This window comes from Tetrao urogallus (genome assembly GCF_951394365.1).
Source record: "Tetrao urogallus genome assembly, chromosome: 2".
Classification (NCBI taxonomy): domain Eukaryota; kingdom Metazoa; phylum Chordata; class Aves; order Galliformes; family Phasianidae; genus Tetrao; species Tetrao urogallus.
The window spans coordinates 26,467,617-26,489,069 of NC_136814.1; the positions used below are offsets into that span (position 1 = coordinate 26,467,617).

At 40.6% G+C, this 21,453-nt stretch overlaps 1 protein-coding gene across 5 annotated transcripts in view; it reads left to right on the forward strand.

The window, feature by feature from the left end:
• Positions 1-21,453, forward strand: part of TTC7A (tetratricopeptide repeat domain 7A) — a gene marked incomplete at both ends in the record, with an annotated part of 161,190 nt that overhangs the window by 76,591 nt on the left and 63,146 nt on the right. The window lies entirely within an intron of this gene.

Here is a 21,453-nt window from a genome sequence, read left to right on the forward strand (position 1 = left end):
GTATTGTGCTGATGGTATTTTCTTCTACATACATTCCTGTACATTTCTATACATCACTTTTCACATGTAGAGGAATGAGTTTGAGACACCTATGATGATGTCTGTATCAAGAATTATTTTGTAATTTGGTGAACTTCCTGGTTAAAGAGAAAATATCATTCATATATTGACCATTGGTTTGATTTTCATATATGACACAATTTGCTGCAATAACACAACTGGGGGAAAAGAGCAGTTGAGTGTCATAAACTGTAATAATGTGTCGTTGAAAAAATGGTTTGGCTGCCTAAAACCAGGTTTCAACCAGCACAGATTTCCTGGAGCAAGAATTTTCCACTGTTTCCACTATGGACACTCGAAGACAGCTAAGGCAGTGGGTGGGTGAGAAAGAAGAAACTGGTTCTATGATAAACAGAATATTTGCAATATGAGGTGAAGCAACTGATAGAAGTCTGGGATCCTTTCTCTAATACTCATAATCTATGTTTCAGGAGGGGGTCAGAACAAAGAAAACGTGGTGTGCAGAGTCAGCTTGAAGGGCTGCTGGGTAGGTTGCTTTGTGATGTCTGGCAATCTGATTTCTCTAAAGCAGGAAATAACATCTCCTCTGCTTCTCAGTGCCAGTCTTCATAGAAAAAAACTTGCAAGGAAAAGCAGAATGGTTTGTTTCTGTGAGAAGTGTGACAGTGAAAACCACAGGTTCATATCTACTCCTAGATGCAGAGTTGCTAGAATGTGTGCTCTTTTGCTGTTGTATGTGGTGTTTCATGTAACACAACTAGCAGAGGGGCTCATTTACAGATATGCTAGGGTGCAGGAGCAAGGCTGGCTTTGTGTTCAGCTGCTCTGAGTAGCCTGTCTCTGTGAGTCTTTCTCTAAACCCACCAACTGATGAGTGAGAGAACGGAGAAAGAATGTTAGAGTTGCAAGAAAGAAAAATGGAAAGAAAAAAAAAAAACATTTATAAAAATGAAAATTAAAAAAGAACAACAGAAATCCAGTGGAGGGAGAAGCAAAAATAATATACATAATATAAATATACAGTTTAAATATAGCAAGTATTGCAACTGTTTCAGTCTTTGAAAAAGGATCTAAGTGCAGCTTGTGATAGGAGAGCTCTACTCATTGTGAAACTTCTTTGTAGGGAGAGAGAGCTGATGCTATTATGTAGCTCTAGTTTTAACTACCTTGAAGGAAAATTGTGGTATGTTGAACTACTGCATGAAATAACTATAGATTACCTCATGTAAATGGTACAGACAAGTTCTACTGCATTATTTTAAAGCTATATTTAAAAGAGGTTGAATATTCTTCCCAGTTCTCATTGATAAGAACCAGGCAACTGTGTAATCTGGTGTTTGAGTGTTCCTTTACTAATGACAACTCTTCTTGGATGCATAGTTTGATTGCATGTACTGATATGCCAATAAAAGCAGATGAAAGCTGCTTTAAGGGACCTTAGAGCACTATATAAGGCAAAACATGAAAGTATTACCTGAATGTATACCCTAAACAAAAGAGAGAATAATACATAAAAATAACACATAAAAATTAAGTTCTCAGTTAGCCCAAACATCTACTGTTTCCTTGGTCTCTTGCTGTATATAATTAAGATGAGTTTGCTCTTACTTTTTTTTTTTTTTTTTTTTCCATTGAATTTTTTCAGTATGTATTTTAAAGAAATAGTAATTCAGAATCACATAGTTGGTTAGAGTGGTTCTCTATGCTGCACTGCTGAGCTAACATGCAACTTTCTTTGGTGTGAGCCCCATAAGACTGACCTAAATATGTCTGGAAGTGCCCCTTGATGAAGTGCTTAAACTTACACATTTACTTGACAGTTCAGTGCTCTGTGTGGTGCATAATGAGCAGAGATAGAAAGACTAGACCCTCAGAACAGTGAGGGATGAACTGAATGTTTTGGATCTAGCCATTGGAGCAGAATGTTAAAGAACAGCTGAATATCCAAAAGCACTACAAGAAAAATGTACTTAGGAAGAGCACTATTGCTTGAAAAACTGCGTGTTGTAACAAGTACATTACATTACAGTCTGACTGTAAATGACTGAATTTGAGCACTTGAATGTATCTTCAAGCAAGACAGAAAAAGATTAGATAGAGGAAGAGTGGGAGCTACCTAGGTTGGAAACATTGCAAGGTGGGGTCAACCAAAATACGTAGTATGTATGTCATATTTACCATTGCTGAAAAAGATAATATCATAGAATCATAGAATCACTCAGGTTGGAAAAGACCTTAAAGATCATCGAGTCCAACCATGACCTAACCATGCTACCCTAACCAACAACCCTCTGCTAAATCATGTCCCTGAGCACCACATCCAAATGGTTTTTAAACACATCCAGGGATGGTGACTCAACTGCCTCCCTGGGAAGCCCATTCCAGTGCTAACAACTTTCTGTAAAGAAGTTTGTCCTGATATCCAACCTGAACTTACCCTGGAGCAACTTGAGGCCATTTCCCCTCGTCCTGTCACCAGTAAGAAGAGACCAATTCCGCTGTTGCTGTAAGCACCTTTCAGATGTCGGAAGAGAGCAATAAGGTTTCCCCTCAGCCTCCTTTTCCCCAGACTAAACAGCCCCAGTTCCTTCAGTCTCTCTTCCTAGGGCATATTCTCCAAGTTCTTCACCAGCCTCGTTGCCCTTCTTTGGACCTGCTCCAGCATCTCAATGTCCTTTCTTTACTGTGGTGCCCAAAACTGAACACAGCACTCGAGGTGAGGCCTCACCAATGCCAAGTACAGGGACAGGGTAACTTCCCTAGTCCTGCTCACCACACCATTCCTGATACAAACCAGGATGCCATTGGCCTTCTGGGCCGCCTGGGCACACTGCTGGCTCATATTCACCTGACTGTACACCAAGGTCCCTTTCCATCAGGCAACTTTCCAGCCACTCCTCCCCAAGCCTGTAGGGTTGCCTGGGCTTGTTGTGACCAAAATGCAGGACCCTACACTTGGCCCCATTGAAACTCATACAGATTGCCTTGGCTCATTGATCCAGTCTATCCAGGTCCTCTGTAGTGCCCTTCTTTCCTCAGGCAGAGTAACTCTCCCTCCCAACTTGGTGTTGTCTGCAAAATAGAGATAATAGCAGTCTTTACGTGGGAGATATCTCCTGATAAATGGCTGACTCTTACAGAAGCAGTGTGTCTAGAAAAAGGCCTTATGTTTTTGTATCCTGCTGGTGTTGGTATGCTCTTAAAATAAGTCAGTGAATGCAAGTCCACCACAATCTCAAGTATGTTTAGGAGTAAAGAATCCTGCTAGCTTCAGGTATTTCCCATGTAGGTCAGTGATGCTGATAATTATAAGTCCTTCTTAAGATGAATTCCTTTGATTATTTTCTAACTCAAAGGTCAGTGTTTCACATGGGATCAGCTGAGATTACTCTCCCAGGCTTGTCTTAAGGATTGATCTTTTACCTGGAAGAAATAATGTTAGTGAGCATCTCTTGCATCCCTCAGATGATCTACTTAAAATTAAGCATTGCTTATTTAGAAAGAAAGGATTTCCATTTGTAAAGCCTGTATTCGCATCTCACAGAATGTTCTGTGCAGAAGTCTCATAGGTCTGATAGCCTGCAGAAGTTACCACAAAGACTGGATGATATGTTCTTTCCTTCCTGTTTTACTAATGTAAAATTGGTTTTATCATTCTGACTCTCCCACTCTTTCAGAGACTGTTTTGGTCTTAGGTCATCTTTTAGTTGTACTTGGTTAGCTCTCAGCACTGGAAAACAAAACAATTGTTAGAAAGCTGGAAATAGGCTATCAATTTTACTGATGCTGTGTAATGGATCCTGGACTACTTATCTGAACCTTTTCTGTTGTTTGCTGGCTTGTTTTTTCCCTCCTACATGGAACCCTACACTACAGTCTTAAGGCATAACTTCCAGCAATTTCTAGTCACTGCCCAGTGTGACTGTGCATGTTTTGTTAAATGATCCCATCTTCACAGCAGTTGTACATTTGACTCCTGAGTTGTAATGCTTTTAAGTGAATAGCCTTGAATATACCTTTTCTTCCTAAGCTATAAGTCACAACTGTGCTTACAGAGTCTCAAAACTCATTGTAAAGAGAAATAACAGAGAATTAGGCAAAAAGAGGCAGGTGGGTTGCGGTTTGATAGCAGTACAGCTGTCAGTTGCAGATGCTTTTGTTCTGTCAATGTACTTGATGCTACAGAAGCAATTACTGTAAGTGTAGTGCAAAGCACTCAGAAGGCAAGAGATATTAAATATGTATCCTGGATACTACCAATAAAGTGAAGTAAATTTTGCCTGGAGAATTGCTAGTGATGATGTTTTAGCAGAAAGCATTTTTTTGTTGTTTTGGAGGGGGTGTTTGTTATGGCCGGCCTTCGAAATACAGTCATCTTCTAGATTGTAAGTGGTCTACTGACAGCAAGTGTCCTTGACTTCATCACTACTGTACTGATTTTATTAAGGACATGTAAAGTAATCTTCTGGCAACATTTATATGTTATAGTCTGTTGCAGACTTACTGTTGAGAGAGCAATTATGTGATATGTAAGTGATGTCATTGACCAGGTGCTTCTGCTCACTGCAAAATAAACAAACAAAGCCAACAGCATATAATCAAGATCTCAAGTGCATTACTAATGTATCATCTTCAGTTTTTCTATTACTTCTTAGACTATGTATTTTATGTTGAAAATAAACAATTCATGCTTGCTTTGGGCAACATCTTTGGGACACTGGTGAAGTACTACTTACTGACAAACCATAAATTAGAATTGTCTTTTTGCCTTTAGTCTTCATGGAAAATAAGGAGTCAATTGTCCCTAAATTGCTGGTTTGTAAACCTTTGTGTTATACCTAGTCTGTATTACAGTTTTTATGTCAGCATAGTTGTAGCCCCTTCTCAACTATCTGTGCTGTTTTACCACTTTTCTCCTGAAAGTGGTGGTGGCCTCACTTCGCTTTCAAAGCATGGCTTTAGAGGATCAGATCATCATGTTTATATGATTCCATTTCATCATTATGCAAGAGGCAATGAAGCCTGGTACATCTTGTGAGCAGTCATGGTGATAAAAACAGCTTGTTAAAATTCTCAGAATATTGTATAGTATTCTGAACTCCTCAAGGACACAAAGTCTGAGGATCTAAAGCAGCAATAAATTCATATTTTTCTGTAGCACATAATCATGTTACACAAGTCTTGGAATATTCAAAACTCTGAGGGTGGAGCTTTGTAAGTTGACTTCTTGTACTTGTGTGTTCGCACCGTGGTTCATGGGAGTAACCCACAAATGTTTTCTGTATTGATGCCTTAGGTGACAGTACAGAGTAGTAATAAAAAGAAAGGAGTATGTTCTTGGGATGATGTGACCCATCTGTGCTATAAGAATACAAAACATTTTAGGCATCTATGATTCACTTGAACAAGAAGGAGATATATCAGAAGGGTTGTTCTACATTGAGTTTTTGCTGTACTAACCCCTAACATTTGCTTTTGTTGGTTTGTTAGGTTCTGTTTTTGTTTCAGTAAAATTAACATTAAAAAAAAAAAAACAAGTGATATATTGCAATAATCATTACTTTACTCTGGGGAAGTGGGAATGATACGGAGCATTTGTATGCCAAATATATGAAAGAAAATCTTTAAGCTCCTCTCCTGGCTCTTATTAGTGGTAACATACTTAAAGCTGGAAGAATTTTAGAACTAGGAATCTAGGTTTGTTTCTACTTTGGATTTATTTCCACAATTTTAGCTTGTTTGGCTTTGGTTTTTGCCCTGGATAATTTTCTTTTCTTGTATGAGAAGGAAACAGAAAGCACTTTTATGTTATCCAAGATCAGATTCCCCTTCTGGTGGATTTTAAAGAAATACATGCACCCTTTTCTAAGGATGACAATCTTACCTAAGACAAAAATGCGGTAGATGAGCATGATAGTCTTCCATCTGCCAATTTAGTGTAGTGGGAATAAATATCCCCTATCTAGTTTGTGTCTGTGTATGCCATGTGTTAGTGTACGTCTCAATTCATTTTACAATTTTATGGAGATATTCAGTGATACCTGGGGATACTTCCATGCCCACACAGTACAGGTTTCAGAAAACTAATAAAAGGCATTTGACAGAACTTAGAGAGGAAACCTACTGCAGACTTGCTTTCTTGGTAGAGTATGAAAGGAAAGAGCCATGCTGTTTTAAAAGCAACAGTTTGAGTTTTTCCTTTGGAGGAAAAAAAAAAGAAAGAAAAAAAGATTTCTAAGAACTTTTTTTTTTCTTCCACCTAAGAGTAAATGATTGCTGTTGCAGTTCATTTAAGATCTTTGTAGAGAGCAACAGGGCTTCCAAATACTGTTTTTGGCACTGGTGAAGTAATGCAAGTTCTGCGGATACGTAGGCATAGGCATCACTTTCAGAAAGCAGGAGTATGATTTGAAACACTATACACAAGGTTCTGTACTTAAGAGCGATTTATTTGTGTAAAAGCAGGAAATTCCGTAAGGAAATGTCACTAACTTTGTGTTTTAGATTTCAAGCTCAGATTTTGTGGGCTTCCCCGTTGGTTCCTGCTGTGTGCTCGTTGTCCTTAACATTTTGTTTAAGGCTTAGTGACTACTGATAAGCTAGAGGAAAATAAAATCTTTAAACCACTTTGTGATAGTAATAACTAGTGAACTTATTCGTGGATCTTAAAATTTGTGCTTCTTTCAAGGGTCAAGCCTCAAGAGAATAAGTTTTGACTATTCAGCACAGCTGCTTTTTGAAAGAGCAAAATGTCAGTTTTGTATTCATCTATTCAAAATTAATTCCTTTCCATTAGTTCCCTATCTGAATAGGAAGTTGGATGTTTTTCAGTTCCTGCTGGCTCACTTCGGTGTGTTGTATATTCTGCCCTATCAGTTCCTGTCCCCACACACTTTTCTCCCTGCTAAATGTCATTTTCTTTCCAATGGCTGTAGGGAGTTCTGCTTTATATTCAAAGGATGTGTTTAGGAGCCCTGACTGTCTATGTTGAATGCCAGAGTATATTGAAAAATAGCATGTGCATGTTGATGAGGATTAGCAGAGAGTGAGGTTGCCACCAGGAACTCTGCTGACTGGAATTCGTCTATGTTGTTCACACATGGATTCACACGGGTGAGGAGGGGCTTGGTGATTGGGATCACTGTGTTTCTGCTAGGCACTTTTGTGAACTCCAGAGGCAGAGCTGGGTAATGGAAACCAGAATGAGGACCTGAGAATGGTAATGACTGCACAGGAAGCCCAGCTCTGGGCTTTACCTGCTGCTGGGCTTTACCTGCTGCCAGGCTTCGTGGGGAGGCTACATAGGATGCCATCATTTACTAGCAGCTTCAGATATCAGGTTCTGCTGACATCACAATGACAGCCTTTCTGAACTAAATACTTTTGAGACTGTTCAATTATAGATATGAAGGAGAGAGCAAGATGCCCTTGCTTGGCTATTTTTCATCTTTGTGTATCTGGAAGGAAAAGGAAAAGAAAGTATGTTGTCAAACATGCAGATCTGATAATCTCAGAGTGCTTCTTGAGGTTCCCAGAAGCCAATCACCAAAGGTATACAGGAATAGATGTTGGTTTTCTCTGTCTTACCAGAGAGTTCTGTTTTTACTGAAACCTTTGAAAATGGAAGGGTGAACACAAGTCTCATTTTTAGGTTAGAATTTATTTTTTGGAACAAAGAACATCACCTTTATTAGTGTTCACTGAGAAACAGATGCTCAGGTACATAAAGGCATGGGTGTCATACTTAGCAAATTGCTCTTTGATGTAGTAAATGGCTTTCCAAGAAGTTTGCAATGCAGTCAGGCTGTGTTTTTCTACAGATGAGAAAGGGTTTTTTTTTCATATCCAGCTGGAAATTCCAGACTTGAGTGATTTCTACTGTAAGGTCCTAGGAGTGTTTATCTAATGAAAAAGCACAAAAGAGATTGATTTTTATTATTTTCTGTGAAAAGAAAAGGGAACGAAAAGTATTTAGACTTTCTAAAGAACTCATCGGGGAACAGAAACTAAGCATAGCAATTTTTCAGTCACAAATGTTTTTGCCATCTGAAAACAGAGAAAGCTTTGCTCCTCACTCTCTCAGAGTCACTAGTAGTAATTGCTTCTTATGTGGTAAGTCTGCTTCTGCTTCTGTTGACAATATCATTAACGTCTGCAGAACCCAGTATGTGAGCAGACAGAGTCATATTATTCAACATTAGTCAATATTCGTGTTACTTAATATTTTTGTCTTCTTTAGTAAAGAAAGCAATGAATGGAGACACTATAATGGAGAGACTGCAGTGTAGAAGTTCTGCATTATCATCATGCCTTTAAATATAAAAACATACAGACATATTCCTCAGTATGTGAACATTTTATCAAAATAAAAAAAAAAAACAACCAAAAAACCAAACCCCAAACAACAGATAGTGTGAGTCATTTTAATCTTTGCCTTATTCATTTGTAGCTTAGCTTGAAATTTTCTATTATGTATATAGTTCAGGAATAAATTCGTCTTATGACCATATTTTTGGAGGAGGGACAAATATGAGGATGGAGAGCTAGGTGATCTAATCCAGTGTCATTAGCAAAGTTCTTCTTGCTGTATATTTCTCCTGGAAATATGAACTGCTGGAAGTCTAACAGGCTAAGAAATGAATGCAGTGACCTCTGCTCCATATGTCTCTATCAGCTGGAGAACTGGGAGGAGGCTGGTAACTAGCACCTCGAGCGAGGATCATAGCAGTAAGCAGTTGCACTGAAATTCATAGTGAAAGGACTCCTGCATATCTTTTTTCCTCTGGAATCTGGCCATCTGAGCACTTGCAATGATTTGAAGTTATTTGGTAGTTTTTCCTGCATTTTCTCAGAACAAAGTCGCTGTCTTTCAGGTGTTGCTAGAACATACTGCACAGTAGGGCTCTGAGCCCAGCTGAGAATATGGCATGCCACTGCAATGCATTTGATGAACAGAAGAGCAGCCAGTTGGTCCTTCTGCAGGCCTGCAGGGGAGCTGTATGACCAGTTAAAGGAGGAAGCCATGCCTCTCACCCTGTAATTTACCCAAACAGTTGTTCTGTCCTGTTCAAGAATTAGATATTTGGTGCGTGGAACAGAAAAAAAAACAACTGTGTGGTTTAATAAATTTGTTTAAGTGGGAAAAGTAGGGATTGCCTTTTTAAGGTGAGTGAGCCTCCTTCAACCCTCTCTTGATTATTTGCAGAGGAAGTGTTTGGAGAGGTTGCTTAGACAGTGGGTGACAAAAATGGCACTTGAGAGGAATGTGTGCCCTCTGCCCACCTCCAGGCCCACAAGGAGGGTGCTTCCTGCCAGATTATGCTGCAAAAGAGATGTGCACCAGATGCGAGACCCTCTTAAAACAGCTGTTGTGTGCAAGGGAGTACCAGTTGCATGGCAGATATCTGCCCTGCTGGAAATACTTCCCACAGGGACCTGCAGCCCAGCTCCTCAGGGCACTGCTGGCAGAGCCATTGTGGGGACATGGGCCTATTAGGGCCATCTGCCCAGCTGTTTGGTCTTGCAATCTTGAGTCTTATGGAACCCATAGGCTGCCCTTAGCATCTCTTTGATTAAACATTGACTGTGACTGCAAGTTAGATGAGCAAAGCAGTCTGTGGTAACCAGGGCAAGGTAGCAGATGAGAAAAATGCTGAAGGTTCTCCTGGGTAACACAAACCATATACGTGCTAGTGCTGAGAAGTGCCTGAGGCTTAAAGATCCTTGCAAAACTCCCACTCTGTGCAGCCTTACCTCAAGCACTATGTGCAGTTCTGGGCCCCACAGTAGAAGAGCATATTACAAAGATGTGAGCAGATTAGAGGGCGAGATGAATGAGGAGGGGCTGAGATCCCTGGGTTTGCTGAGCTTAGAACAGAGGAGCTGAGGGGAGGCCTGATGGCGGCTGTGGCTCCTCACAGGGAGCGGAGGGCAGCACTGAGCTCTGCTCTGTGTGACAGCGACAGAGCCCAAGGGAACGGCATGGAGCTGTGTCAGGGGAGGGGCAGCTGGGGGTTGGGGGCAGGGCTGCACCAGAGGGTGGTGGGCATGGAACAGGTTGCCCAAGGCAGTGGGCACAGCTCTGAGCTGCTGGAGTTCAAGGGACAGTTGAACAGTGCTCTCAGACATGGGGTTTCGGTGTTGGGTGATGCTGCATGGAGCCAGGGATAGGACTTGATGATCTTTGTGGGTTCTTTCCAACTCAGGTTATTCTATGATTCTATGGAATGTATCGGGTTAAAACAAACAAAGGCACCTGGTGAAACTACTGGTGAGTGGAAACAGTGTTCCTATGTGGGAATGTTCCTGTGTATCTAAGTGGGTTCCCACTTGAGATGGTTCATGCCACCACCAACCAGCTGTGCTGATCTCACTCTTGGGGGGGACTTTTGATCAGTGTGGGAGGGCTTTAATCTGTGCTTTTCCTACACCTCCAGTAGGATGTGTTTCTGTGATGGATGATCACACACCCCCTACTTTCCAGAGCTGTGGCTCTCTTGTGTAGAGAGGCTTGTTCAGAGCTGTGCGCTCCTATGTTGGGAGATTATTGCTTGGAGAGGGTGGGTTCGTTTGTTTTTGCATCAGGACTCATTCACATAAAACTGCCCATTGGAATCAGGATGCATATACTGAATTGCCTTTCAGTCAGGAAAAGTTCTTTTGTTACTAAACTAGATGGTACATTCTGCTGTTCCTGTAGTGCTAAAGCAGATGGAAGTGTTTGGAATCTCCTTTGTTGCCAAGGGTATAAACAATGTCAAAGGGCTCTACATTGTCAGTTTAGAAATGCCAGCTGGAAAGAGGTTTCATTTTTAAGTCCACTTGAGAAAAAAATAAGGGGAGGAGCCAATATATGCCCCCTTTTCAGCCTTCACACTGGATGATTTTCTCCTGCAAACTTTCGATAGTAGAAACTACGTTTTTAGATACAGCAGTATTCAATTCTCATGCCATATAATTGATCTGTGCACATGAGCTGGTGTCTCATTTTACAAGTACAGCAGTATGTACTGTGAATCTGGAAATTCTTGGTGTAAGCAGCATTGTAACTGAGCAACAATTTGTTTTTTTTTTCCTCTAACATAGTAAAGCAAGGAGGCATTGTAAAATTGCAGTACCAGGAAAAGGTGGTAGTAGTATGCACAAATTATGTATTCCAGCAGGTACTCATTATTTGCCTACATGGACTATGTCATTAATCTGGGATTAGCTGCAAGATGTGGAAGAGACAGAAATCATGGTTTTAGGTGTCAGTCTGAGTACTGTTATTACAGGGAAGAACTAGTGAAGCAGTTCTGTATCCAAATGGCACCTTAAGGAAATCATGTTTCTTTCAGGGTAGGGCAGATGTGCTCTTCAGCACTTATGGGGCTGTAATAAGCTGCAAGATGGGTTGCAAATGATGCTGCGAATGAGAAAAAAAAAAAAAAGAAAAAAAAAAGCATGTGTCTGTATCATTAAGGACAAAACCATATACAGGTTCTCACAAATGAATGAATAAATTCTGAGTGTTTCCTCTGATGTGTGAACTCCGAAATTAGCACCGCTGAGTTCTGCACTCTAAGAATAGTACAGCATGTCAGCAGCGAGAGAGGAAGGAAAAGGAAAATCAGGAGAAATATGACTTTCCAGCCTTCCGTAACTTTTGAATTGCTTGAAGCTTAAGCTTTGGAGCATACAGGCTATATCTGTCACTGCAGAAGTTAACTAAATAGCCCTGCATCAGCACTGTAGTAGAAAAATTACTAGTGATTGGCTTTACTCCAACCTGAGAGAGATGCTTACTGCAGGAAAACAAGTATACAAACAGGACTGTATTTTCTGTCCTCAGCACTTGTAAGTGCTTATCTTTGCTTGCAAGCAGGATCTCTTTGGACTGATGGCCTTTTAATAAAAAGCATAGTGTCTAGATTTCAAGCAAAAGAGAAGGAAAGCCACTCTGGCAAAGCTGATATGCCTGACTCAAGTAGGGGAAAAATTACACCTGAGAATAGTGTAGATGGCCTGAATCTGACTGGAACATAGTAGCTGAGTGTGAGCATCCACTGGCTACCTTAGGCAGCGAGGACTTGTCATCTCTGTTTCCACTGGGGATCTTATAAGCCACTTTTCCAATAATATACATAGTAACATGGCTGAAAATATTTTCCAGAAGAAAAACAAAAATGTGAAGCTAGAATACATTAAAGGCCAAGGGAGAGAGCATATATTTTTCTTGCTGAAATTAAACTTATCAGACTATGCTGGTTAAAAAAAAAAACAACAACTGGCAAAACAAAAAATCGTAGTGCTTCAGTATGTGCCTTTCCTACCAACTGCTCTTCAAAGTACGTTACATGCATTTTTTCCATGAAATTCAAAGGCCTCTCAACAAATGTTATTAAACTTTATTGCCACTTTCTCTTGTACATGACAGCTGCTGCTAACAGCATAATTGGCTGGGGAGGAAGTCACTGTGTGTCTTGTTCTGTGCATGGTCCCTCTAAATTCCTTCTGGCACTGACAACGGCTTCGGTATGTATTACGAACAATGCTGCTTATGCTTGCAGCAGTTTAATAGTGCCATTAAACTGCTTCTCCAGAGTATACAGTAATCATCATTAACGCATGTCAAGTTTGGTCTTTGAATAGAGATTGAAACAGGACCGGTAGTTTCTGAAGTTTAAGGCTGTAGTTGTGTGGAGGTTTTATGTAACAAATACCTCCAGCCTTAGTCAGGGCCACTTGTAGTGAGAGTAACTATAGCAACAAAACAAAATTTCTGGCTAATGAAGGAATATTTCCAGCCAGTAGGACATCAGTCTCTGATCCAACCCCTGAAATACATGTATTTATCAGTTTTTTGTGTAATGCTATTTTGATAGTTACTGCCATCTTGTCAAAGATATATTTTTTTTTTTTAGAAAATGTCATTTCTTTGCTTTCAATGTGTTCTGGGTTTTTTGTTGTTGTTGTTGTTTTGGTGTTTTTTTTTGTTTTTTTTTTTCCATAAAAATCTGTGGAGGGACTGTTCCATTTTTTCCCTTTGAATGGAAACATTCTGATTGTTTATTTTTTAACCTGCTTTCCTAAAGAAAATAGTGCAGTTGGGCTTTTTATAACATTGAACGCTTTTGAAAATACTGTCTGATTTGAAACAGGTTTTAGTGGAATGGTAGACATCCCGTCAACTAATATTATTGCCCAACTTTCCCAGGAGCAAATGGCTGCATGGGGGAACCCAGACAAGGAGGTGCAGTGCTTTGCTGTGCTGTGTTCAGGCTGGCAGCAGGACAGCAAGCAGACATGGCGGGGACCTGCCACATGGCTCATGGCTCCAGGGGGGTGGACAGGGTGGTCAAAGCTGTAGGGAATTAAATGCCACTGGGGAAATGAGCAGTTTATTGCATTTAATGAAGAGACTTGTGAACACATATTGTTTCTCTGTCTTACGCAGTCATTGGCATTCATAAGAGATGACAGCAAAATGAGTAAGGAAGGTAATGAGGGATGCTGCAAGAGGTGATCAGTGCAGCCATCCAAATGCGCATGTTCTGGAGGTGCAATAAAGGCTGGGGTTTTGAGGGGCCCCCAGGAATCAACCTCCTTAGCAGACCAGGGAATCCTAGCCTAAAAGCGACAGCCATTTATATAATGGCAGGAAGAATTATTATTCCATAAATAAAATGGTAACATAAAACCTCGGTTAGAGCTTTTCTTTTGCCAAACCGATGTTATGTGAGGAGCAGGAGTACATTTTTAAAAGAATAATGGCATTTGCTGAAGCAAGCTGAAATTGTGGTGCTAGACTCTGGCCTTGCCACCTCAAAGCTGTAATAGCATTTGGATAGTCTGTGTGCAAGTCCTGTCCTTATCCCAACTTAATAAACCAAAAAAGCACTAGTTTTTAAAGAGATCCTTGATCCTATGCTAGCTTGTCTGAATAATTGTCATTTCTAAAGTTCAGTAATTTTCTGTTCGAGTGGGTTAGCGACACTTTAAGTGCACAAACCTCCAATAAAATTAAATGTATTTTTGGACTGGACTGCACCTCCTCTTTCAAGCAACAGCTTCTTGCTCCTAATAATTCCCTAGCCATTTAGCAGCAAGGGCAGCATGCAAGTAAATTGAGATGTGGAAAACAAGGGAAAGCAGAGAAAAGTGTAGACTGTTATTTGGCTTTTTGAAGAGCATAGGAAGTCTGTCTGATGCATTTGTGTAGTTTTCTGAGGCTGTTCCTGCATAGAATCATAGAATCATTAAGGTCAGAGAAGACCACTAAGATCATCTAGTCCAACTGCCAACCCATCACCACAGCCCGCTGACCCATGTTCCTCACAACAACATCTACACATTCCATGAACAGCTCCAGGAATGGAGCTCCACCACTGCCCTGGGCAGCCTGTTCTGATAGAATTAGGCAGTCTGGTAATGCCCTTTTTCTACATAGTAAGAAAGGTGTTTGTCTATCAGTAAGCTGGAAGGAGACAGTCATTCTCTTGCAAAACTGTGTTTCCTGGATAGTATATTGCTATAGTAAACCATATCAACCCCAGGCCCTGCCTCTTTCTGATAGCATTCTCTTTGACCTTGCCAGCGTCCTCGTGATGTATCACATGTTTTATGATCTGTCTGTACACCAGTGAAAAGATGGGGCAGAGCAGCAGTTTAACAGGGAGTAGCATAGCAAACGTCAGATTATGCTGTAAGAAAGAATAATCTGCCCAGCTCAAGTTGGTGAGATGGTTGTAGAGAGGCAGAACGTAAAGGCCAGCACTGGAATTTTACCATATCATATGATTTAACACCTACGTTCATAGAAAAATGTGACATAGACTCTTTAATATCTTCAGTTAATTAAAACTTGGGGCTTACACTTCATCTAAAATGATTTAATGGCTCTAACAAAATATGGGAGCAGGTATTAAAAAGGATGAATCTTAAGGGGATGAATGTAATCTTAAAGACCCAAATAAAAGCAATTTAGTTCAATGTATTAAGGAAAGCTGGCCAGATATTACTGAATCCATCTCTTTCATTTGATGGTTGGAATTTTTCTTTTGCTCCCCCCAAGTCAGCTACAGCACTAAATCCTATAATAGAAACCTTCTAAAATTAGTAGAACTGGCTGAGCTTTCCATCTTGCTGCACTGTTCTGGTTAAGATTATTAATGAAAACCTGAACTTTTGCCTTTCTTTCTCTGTTTTATAAATTAATAATAGGATGAGTTAATGCAGGCGGTAAGTTTCAGGCTTCATTTTATATCATATCAGCTTGTGTTGTTTTCCCTGAGTATTTAACCTTGTGGTGTTCTGTAGCGGCTCTAACACTAGAGGTTTGGTTTGGTTTGGTTTGACATAAGTGCAGAATTATGCTCTTGATTTGTGGTCCACAAGTTAATGCTTGTGGATTGGACCGGCTCATCTCTTGGATTCTCTAGAACAAAGATCCTAAAACTGTAGATCACAACTTTGTTCTGGATTGTAATAGTGTTAGCAGATAGCATTGCAACAGTCAGAAGTAGGTCAGAAGCAATCGTGGCTTCCAAGGTTGTCCCTTCCTTCTTCTCCCAGCCCACCATGCTCATAAAAAGTAATCCTAGGTGCTTTGGAACTGGCCTGCGCTCTAAAATGCAAGGAAAAAAGTGACTAAGGATCCAAGCAGAATGGTTATGTTGTTTCTTTCACTCTGTAATTTAGACCTCCTTCCTGAGTAGCAGTAGTAAGCAACAGAGTTGCTCATTTGACAAAATGAGTTGCAGTTTGATTTCTATTTATGGCAGCAAAAGAAAAATTTGTCACATGAATGTGTCCTGAGGCACAACAACCCATGGGAGGGGAAAGGGAGGTATGAGTCCAGTGCCCTGGCTTTTGGTTGCAAGAGGAGTTTTGCAGTGTAGGTAGAGAGGAAAGATGTACCTGAATGAAACCTCTTGTCTGCTGCTGCAGGTGCATGAAACAACACTAAGCGTGGTGTTTAAAAGACAGGAGATGGTTCACAGTGGTGCAAAGCTGTACCAAGCTGTGCCATGCAGCCGCATCAATGCAATTAGTTAATTTAACAAGAGAGCACATGCAGCTTAGGGGAGAAATGTTTCAGTGGCTTAATCCGTTTCCCAGGGTTGTCTTTGCTGGAATAACTTCAACAAAACTGTATTATGAAGCAAACCGAGTAGATTATGTTTTACAACTTAAATAGTATCTAGATGATAACTCTTATGGGCTTGGAAATTTATGTGCTAGGATTGTTGCCATGCAGTGGCTTTGCAAAGGTGATATTTTTGTACATCAGGCTTCAGATGCCCATTGGCTGTAGTCCTGAATATAGCGATCAGAATTTGTATCCCTTGGAAACAGCAAACCATGCTCAGAACAGATGGTAGTCTGAAATACATGGATCTGCAAGGTTTACTGAAGCAGACTTCATCAGATTTGAGTGAATTAAGTGCATGACGTTATTTACAGTTTTCAGTAGAGAAGCTTTAGTACAACTGGAATGACACTAAAAATCCTGCACTTAGAATGACTGAATAGCAGGTATTACCTGGAAAATAAGTTTATGTGTGGAGAGACCTGACAAACAAAGCTGTGAGCTTGGCATAGAGTGGGAGCAGAAGGGGAACATTTAAAACGGGAAGGCCTATATCTGTATCAGACAGGCAAATGCAGCTACTGTGGAAGTTTATTATAAATAAGGAACAAGGTGGAAGTAAAAAAGCACAAGGAGCAAATTCAGTCATGCCATAAGGAATCACAAATCTGACCCATCAAGGATCCTGTCAGCTTCTAACAGAGACCATGTTTCTCTGAATTAATCCATTCTGTGTCTCATTCATGCTAAAAGTGCCCTGAAGTTCATGTGTTCATGCTTTTAGTAACTTCTGCGGGGATTCCTGGAGAAAGATACTCAAGGCTATTGTTTTGAATACTCTGTGTACAGGAATTGACTCTGAGGACATAATTCACGGTATTGTACAGTTAGTGTGTTGGAATTTATGCTGTTGTTTCTGCTCAAGAAAATAACTTGTGCAGGCTGATGCAGGATTTCCTTGAGCCACTGGATAGCAAATATCATAGTTATCCTGAGCAAGGATGTAGTTGTGCGGTGCTGGGATTGCACAAGTGAAATGCTCTCACATGCCTCCTCAGGCAGCATGGCAGTAAGCTGTACCAGCTCTGTACGTCACCCACTGACATCCCCTCTCTTTTAGCTGTTTCCCTAGGTAGCCACGCAGAGTGGGCTGTAGCTGAGTCAGAACCACAGGGTACATGAAAGCATTAATTCACTGCTGCAGGTTTGAGGAGCTGCTTCACTCAGGCAGCATCCCTCCCTGCCCCCTTTTTTTCAACCCCTCCGAAGGCCCTTTTATGTGGTAGGTGGACTTGATACTTTCACATGCTCATGCCCTTTCTCATACCTGTAATTTAGCATAATTATGACTTGACAAATGCATGCAATGTGCTCTCATCACCGTTCAGTTTGGTACGTATATCTAGTGAAGTTTTCATAGCTGGCTACTCCATTTCTCTTCTGCTTGGGGTCATCTTGTGCTGAAGCCTGATAAACAGGGTAATTATATGAAAAAGGATTACAGCTCCGAATCTTTTCCAGTAAGGCTGAAGGAAGCTATTACTTCATATTCTGTTAAATGGCACATGGTAATTCTAAACATCTTCTGGATTTCTAAGGAATTGAATAGAATCTGTTCAAGAACAAAGAACACCGATTTTTATCTGTATGGTTCAATAGTTTTTAAGCCCTTCTCTTTACAACAGGATTTAGTTAATGGCATATAGCTGCAGTCAAGAAAAATAAAAGTGTCACGTTTCTCTCCAGATGCATCTTGGTCCTGGGGATCTGATGCAAAATGTCAAATTTCAGGTGCACACTGTGTATTTGAACTGTGCTTCCTCTGGATGTCATTCCCTGAGGGAATTAATTATGGTAGGATATATCACATGCACAATGACAGGCTCTGTTAAGCCTTCTCGAGGCAAAGCTGCCGATCAGGTCAGTGAGAGCCTGAGTGCTTTCAGTTGCGCTGGAGTGAATAAGGAGTTCTGTGCAGTGGCTTTGGGTATCCTTTCAGCAAGGTACTTCAGGACACAAGAGTGCAAGTACAGTGCCCTTATTGTGATGGGAGCAGGGAGGAACACTGCCCATGTGTTGGATTTATTGGTTTAGAAAGGAAGGGAAATAGAAATTAAATTGTGCACTCTGGATTATAGTTGGCTTTCATGGTGGCCTCATTCAAGAGGGAAAATAAAGGCATACATAAATGCAAAGCATTTTTTATGCCTAATGGTTAAAAGACAGGGCAGATATGATACTGTTATACTTTGAGGTTGACATCTGTTCCTCCCCTTCAGACTTATTTCAAGGAAACATTGGTACATGCTGCTAGCTTATCAGAAGGCACAGATTATAAATACACGCTTCTCATTTATCCCAGTATGCTCAGTTCTCTTATTCTGCAGAGAGCTCTGTACTGAATTACCAGGATACATGAAAGAGAATAAATGTGGAGATGTCATTATGTCCTTGTCAGCAGGAGCAGGTGCGACAGAGCTCACTCCAGCCCCTTTCTGTCTCCTGTCTCGGATGGGCTTGGAGGTGCAGCGTCTTCCCCCAGGCACCTCTCAGATCAGCTGCAGGGCTGCATCACCAATCAGCGTCAGCAGCCCCGCAGAATAAGCCAGGCATTTCCATGAAAGGCTTCTCGGCACAAAGGAAAAGGGAAAATATAAAGCTTTTCCTCGTGAAAGGCTGGGGCTTGCTATTTGTCATCGCTTCTCTTCCTTTCCTTTTTTCAGTTGCAGTATCCTTATGGAAGAACTGAACAGTTGTGTTTTTTTGGTGAGTCACCGAGAGTCTTTCAGGCAGCTCATTCCTTTTTTTAATTTGTGGGCTAGAATTCTGAAAATCTATGGTTTATTTAAGGGATAAGGGAGGAAGTCAGCTGGTACAAACTGATCAAATTGCACTGACGCTGTACTTCACTTCTGTGTTTATCTGAGGTGTGCTGGTTTTAGGGAGATGAAGACAGCCTGCCTCAGCTTTTCTGACTTGAAACTTGACTGCCAGATCCCCAGTTAGTATGAAGAGATGAAAATCATTCGTTTCAGTTGAACAGAGCTGACTCCCTTTGGTTCTCTGGTCCTGATTGTTCAGTTCCTTGTAACTGTTTCACTGCAGCTGTTAGCTCCAAATTATGGAATAGAGTTCAGTTCTATAAAGCACTATGATGTTAGAAATACGTGAAGATCAATGGTTGTAAAGTGCTGGACCATTTCTCCAAAAAAACAAAAGGTCTCAGTAACATGTGGATAAAGAATCAAAAAAGGTATCCCACACCACTAATCCCATCACCTGTACTGAACTGTATCAGTGAGACATTTTTTCAACAGCCGAGCTTATTTTACTCTGTAGTATTTAAGTTGTATTCACGATTGCTGACTGAGGAGCATTTTCAGGCTATTACTGTTAAGAAGGCCAAATGTCACCATTTTTGAATGCTTAGAATATAATAACTATGCATGTTTTCCCTCAAGGATTTTCTTAATCACACATGCGGTGCTTGAGATCTATAATACTGTGTCATCTTTTATCAGCACATCTGGAAGACCTGTCATGTTGGGAAGATACTAGATGTAACAGATACTGTAGAAAAAGAAACCATTAATCTGATTTAAGGTTATATCTTCCATGGATTATCTCTTTTCTTTTTTCTTTTTTCTTTTTTCTTTTTTCTTTTTTCTTTTTTCTTTTTTCTTTTTTCTTTTTTCTTTTTTCTTTTTTCTTTTTTCTTTTTTCTTTTTTCTTTTTTCTTTTTTCTTTTTTCTTTTTTCTTTTTTTTTTTAAACCTTGGCTGTGTTTCTCATCTTTCTCTTGAGGTTTTCTGTTTTTGTTGGCAGTTAGTGAAATTTGTAGAGTATTTCTGACAGGCTGAGAGACAATGCTGGCATTTCTTTGTTAGTCAGGAGCAGTGACTCAGCTGAAGCCTTCCGCCTGCGGAAGACCTCATACAGGTGTTCGCAATCGTTAGGGACTCATCGGTCTGTCCATCTACCTCGGTGCACACCAATGTGGTGAATGGTAAAATGGCACTTACTGCAAGCAACACACTCTTCTTATAGTTGTCCCTTATATCACTGTGCTACCAATCACCCTTGCTACGGTTATCTGTGCCCAATAGACGTGTGGCATGTCTTGTCTTGCCATGTCTCATCATGGTTTCTCATGAGTCAAGGAGCCCCCGCAGAGCCTGATGATTGTTACAGCCCCCCTTTCACGTATTCGCTAACCACGCAAGGGGGCCCACACAGATTACGCCTGGTTACGCCTGATGACCTTGACAGCCCCCACTTTACGTATTTCGTTGACTACATCTCTAACTTGCGTATTTTGTTAACTACATCTCCCCCTCCCTAAGCTCAAGCAAATCTACTACAACTCGAGAGGACCCTAACCGCGTACAACCCGAAATCCCCGCATTGCGCCTATACATGCCATTGTCCTCTCGGTTAAGCCTTGCCCCGTTACATCGCGATTTGCCAAATAATCCTACCCTAATGTCTTAAACCATACTTATAAATGTAATATACCTATATGCCTATATATAATATGACTATAAGCGTAAAGCATATTAATATTAGACCTAATACAACTATAACTGAATACAGAATAGAGTTAAACAGAGTTAAACATTCCCGTCGCTTTGGTGGACCATCCCAGAAGCACTTGCCATCAGTGGTGTTCTCCGTCCTTCTTTACTCTCTCTAGGACACGATGTATCTCTTCTGTGTCATGGTGAACGGTGATCAAGGTTTTCTGTCCATTATCTCTTACATGTTTCAGCAACTGGTGCAGGTCATCATGTTGCAAAAGCTTCCTTACCAAGTTCCTTCCTTGGTAAGCCAAAACGAGATTCATCCCACTTGGAACAGGTGATAGGTCTTTAATCACCGTGTAATTATCCTGCAAGAACTGATGTGATGTCACTGACACTTAATAATTAAAGCCACATCCTACAATACTAATAAAGTTATAGACAGAGAGATTAGAGATTAGAGTGATTGCTGATAGCTTCAGTGGCACTATCTATGAGTGTGAAATTACAAAGATCCTTATACAAACATAACCTTTCCCAGTATATACCAACATTGTCTCAGGTACCTGTTGGAGTGTACCTCAAAATGAAAAACATTTGTTCAATAACAAGGCAGATGTCTCAGGCTTTGAGAGCATTGCTCTCACAAACCAGCTGTATGGACTTGCTTGTTCTCCAGGCCTCAATCTGGCCACCTCTCCCTGAAGGGAAACCATTCTGATGCCCACAATGTATACTGCACTGGCTTAAGCACCATGCACATAAGATTTGTTACATGAGGAAAGAGAAGGCCTGATGCTGTCAGGACTTCTAATGCATTTAAAGTGAGGGGTGATTTCAATCC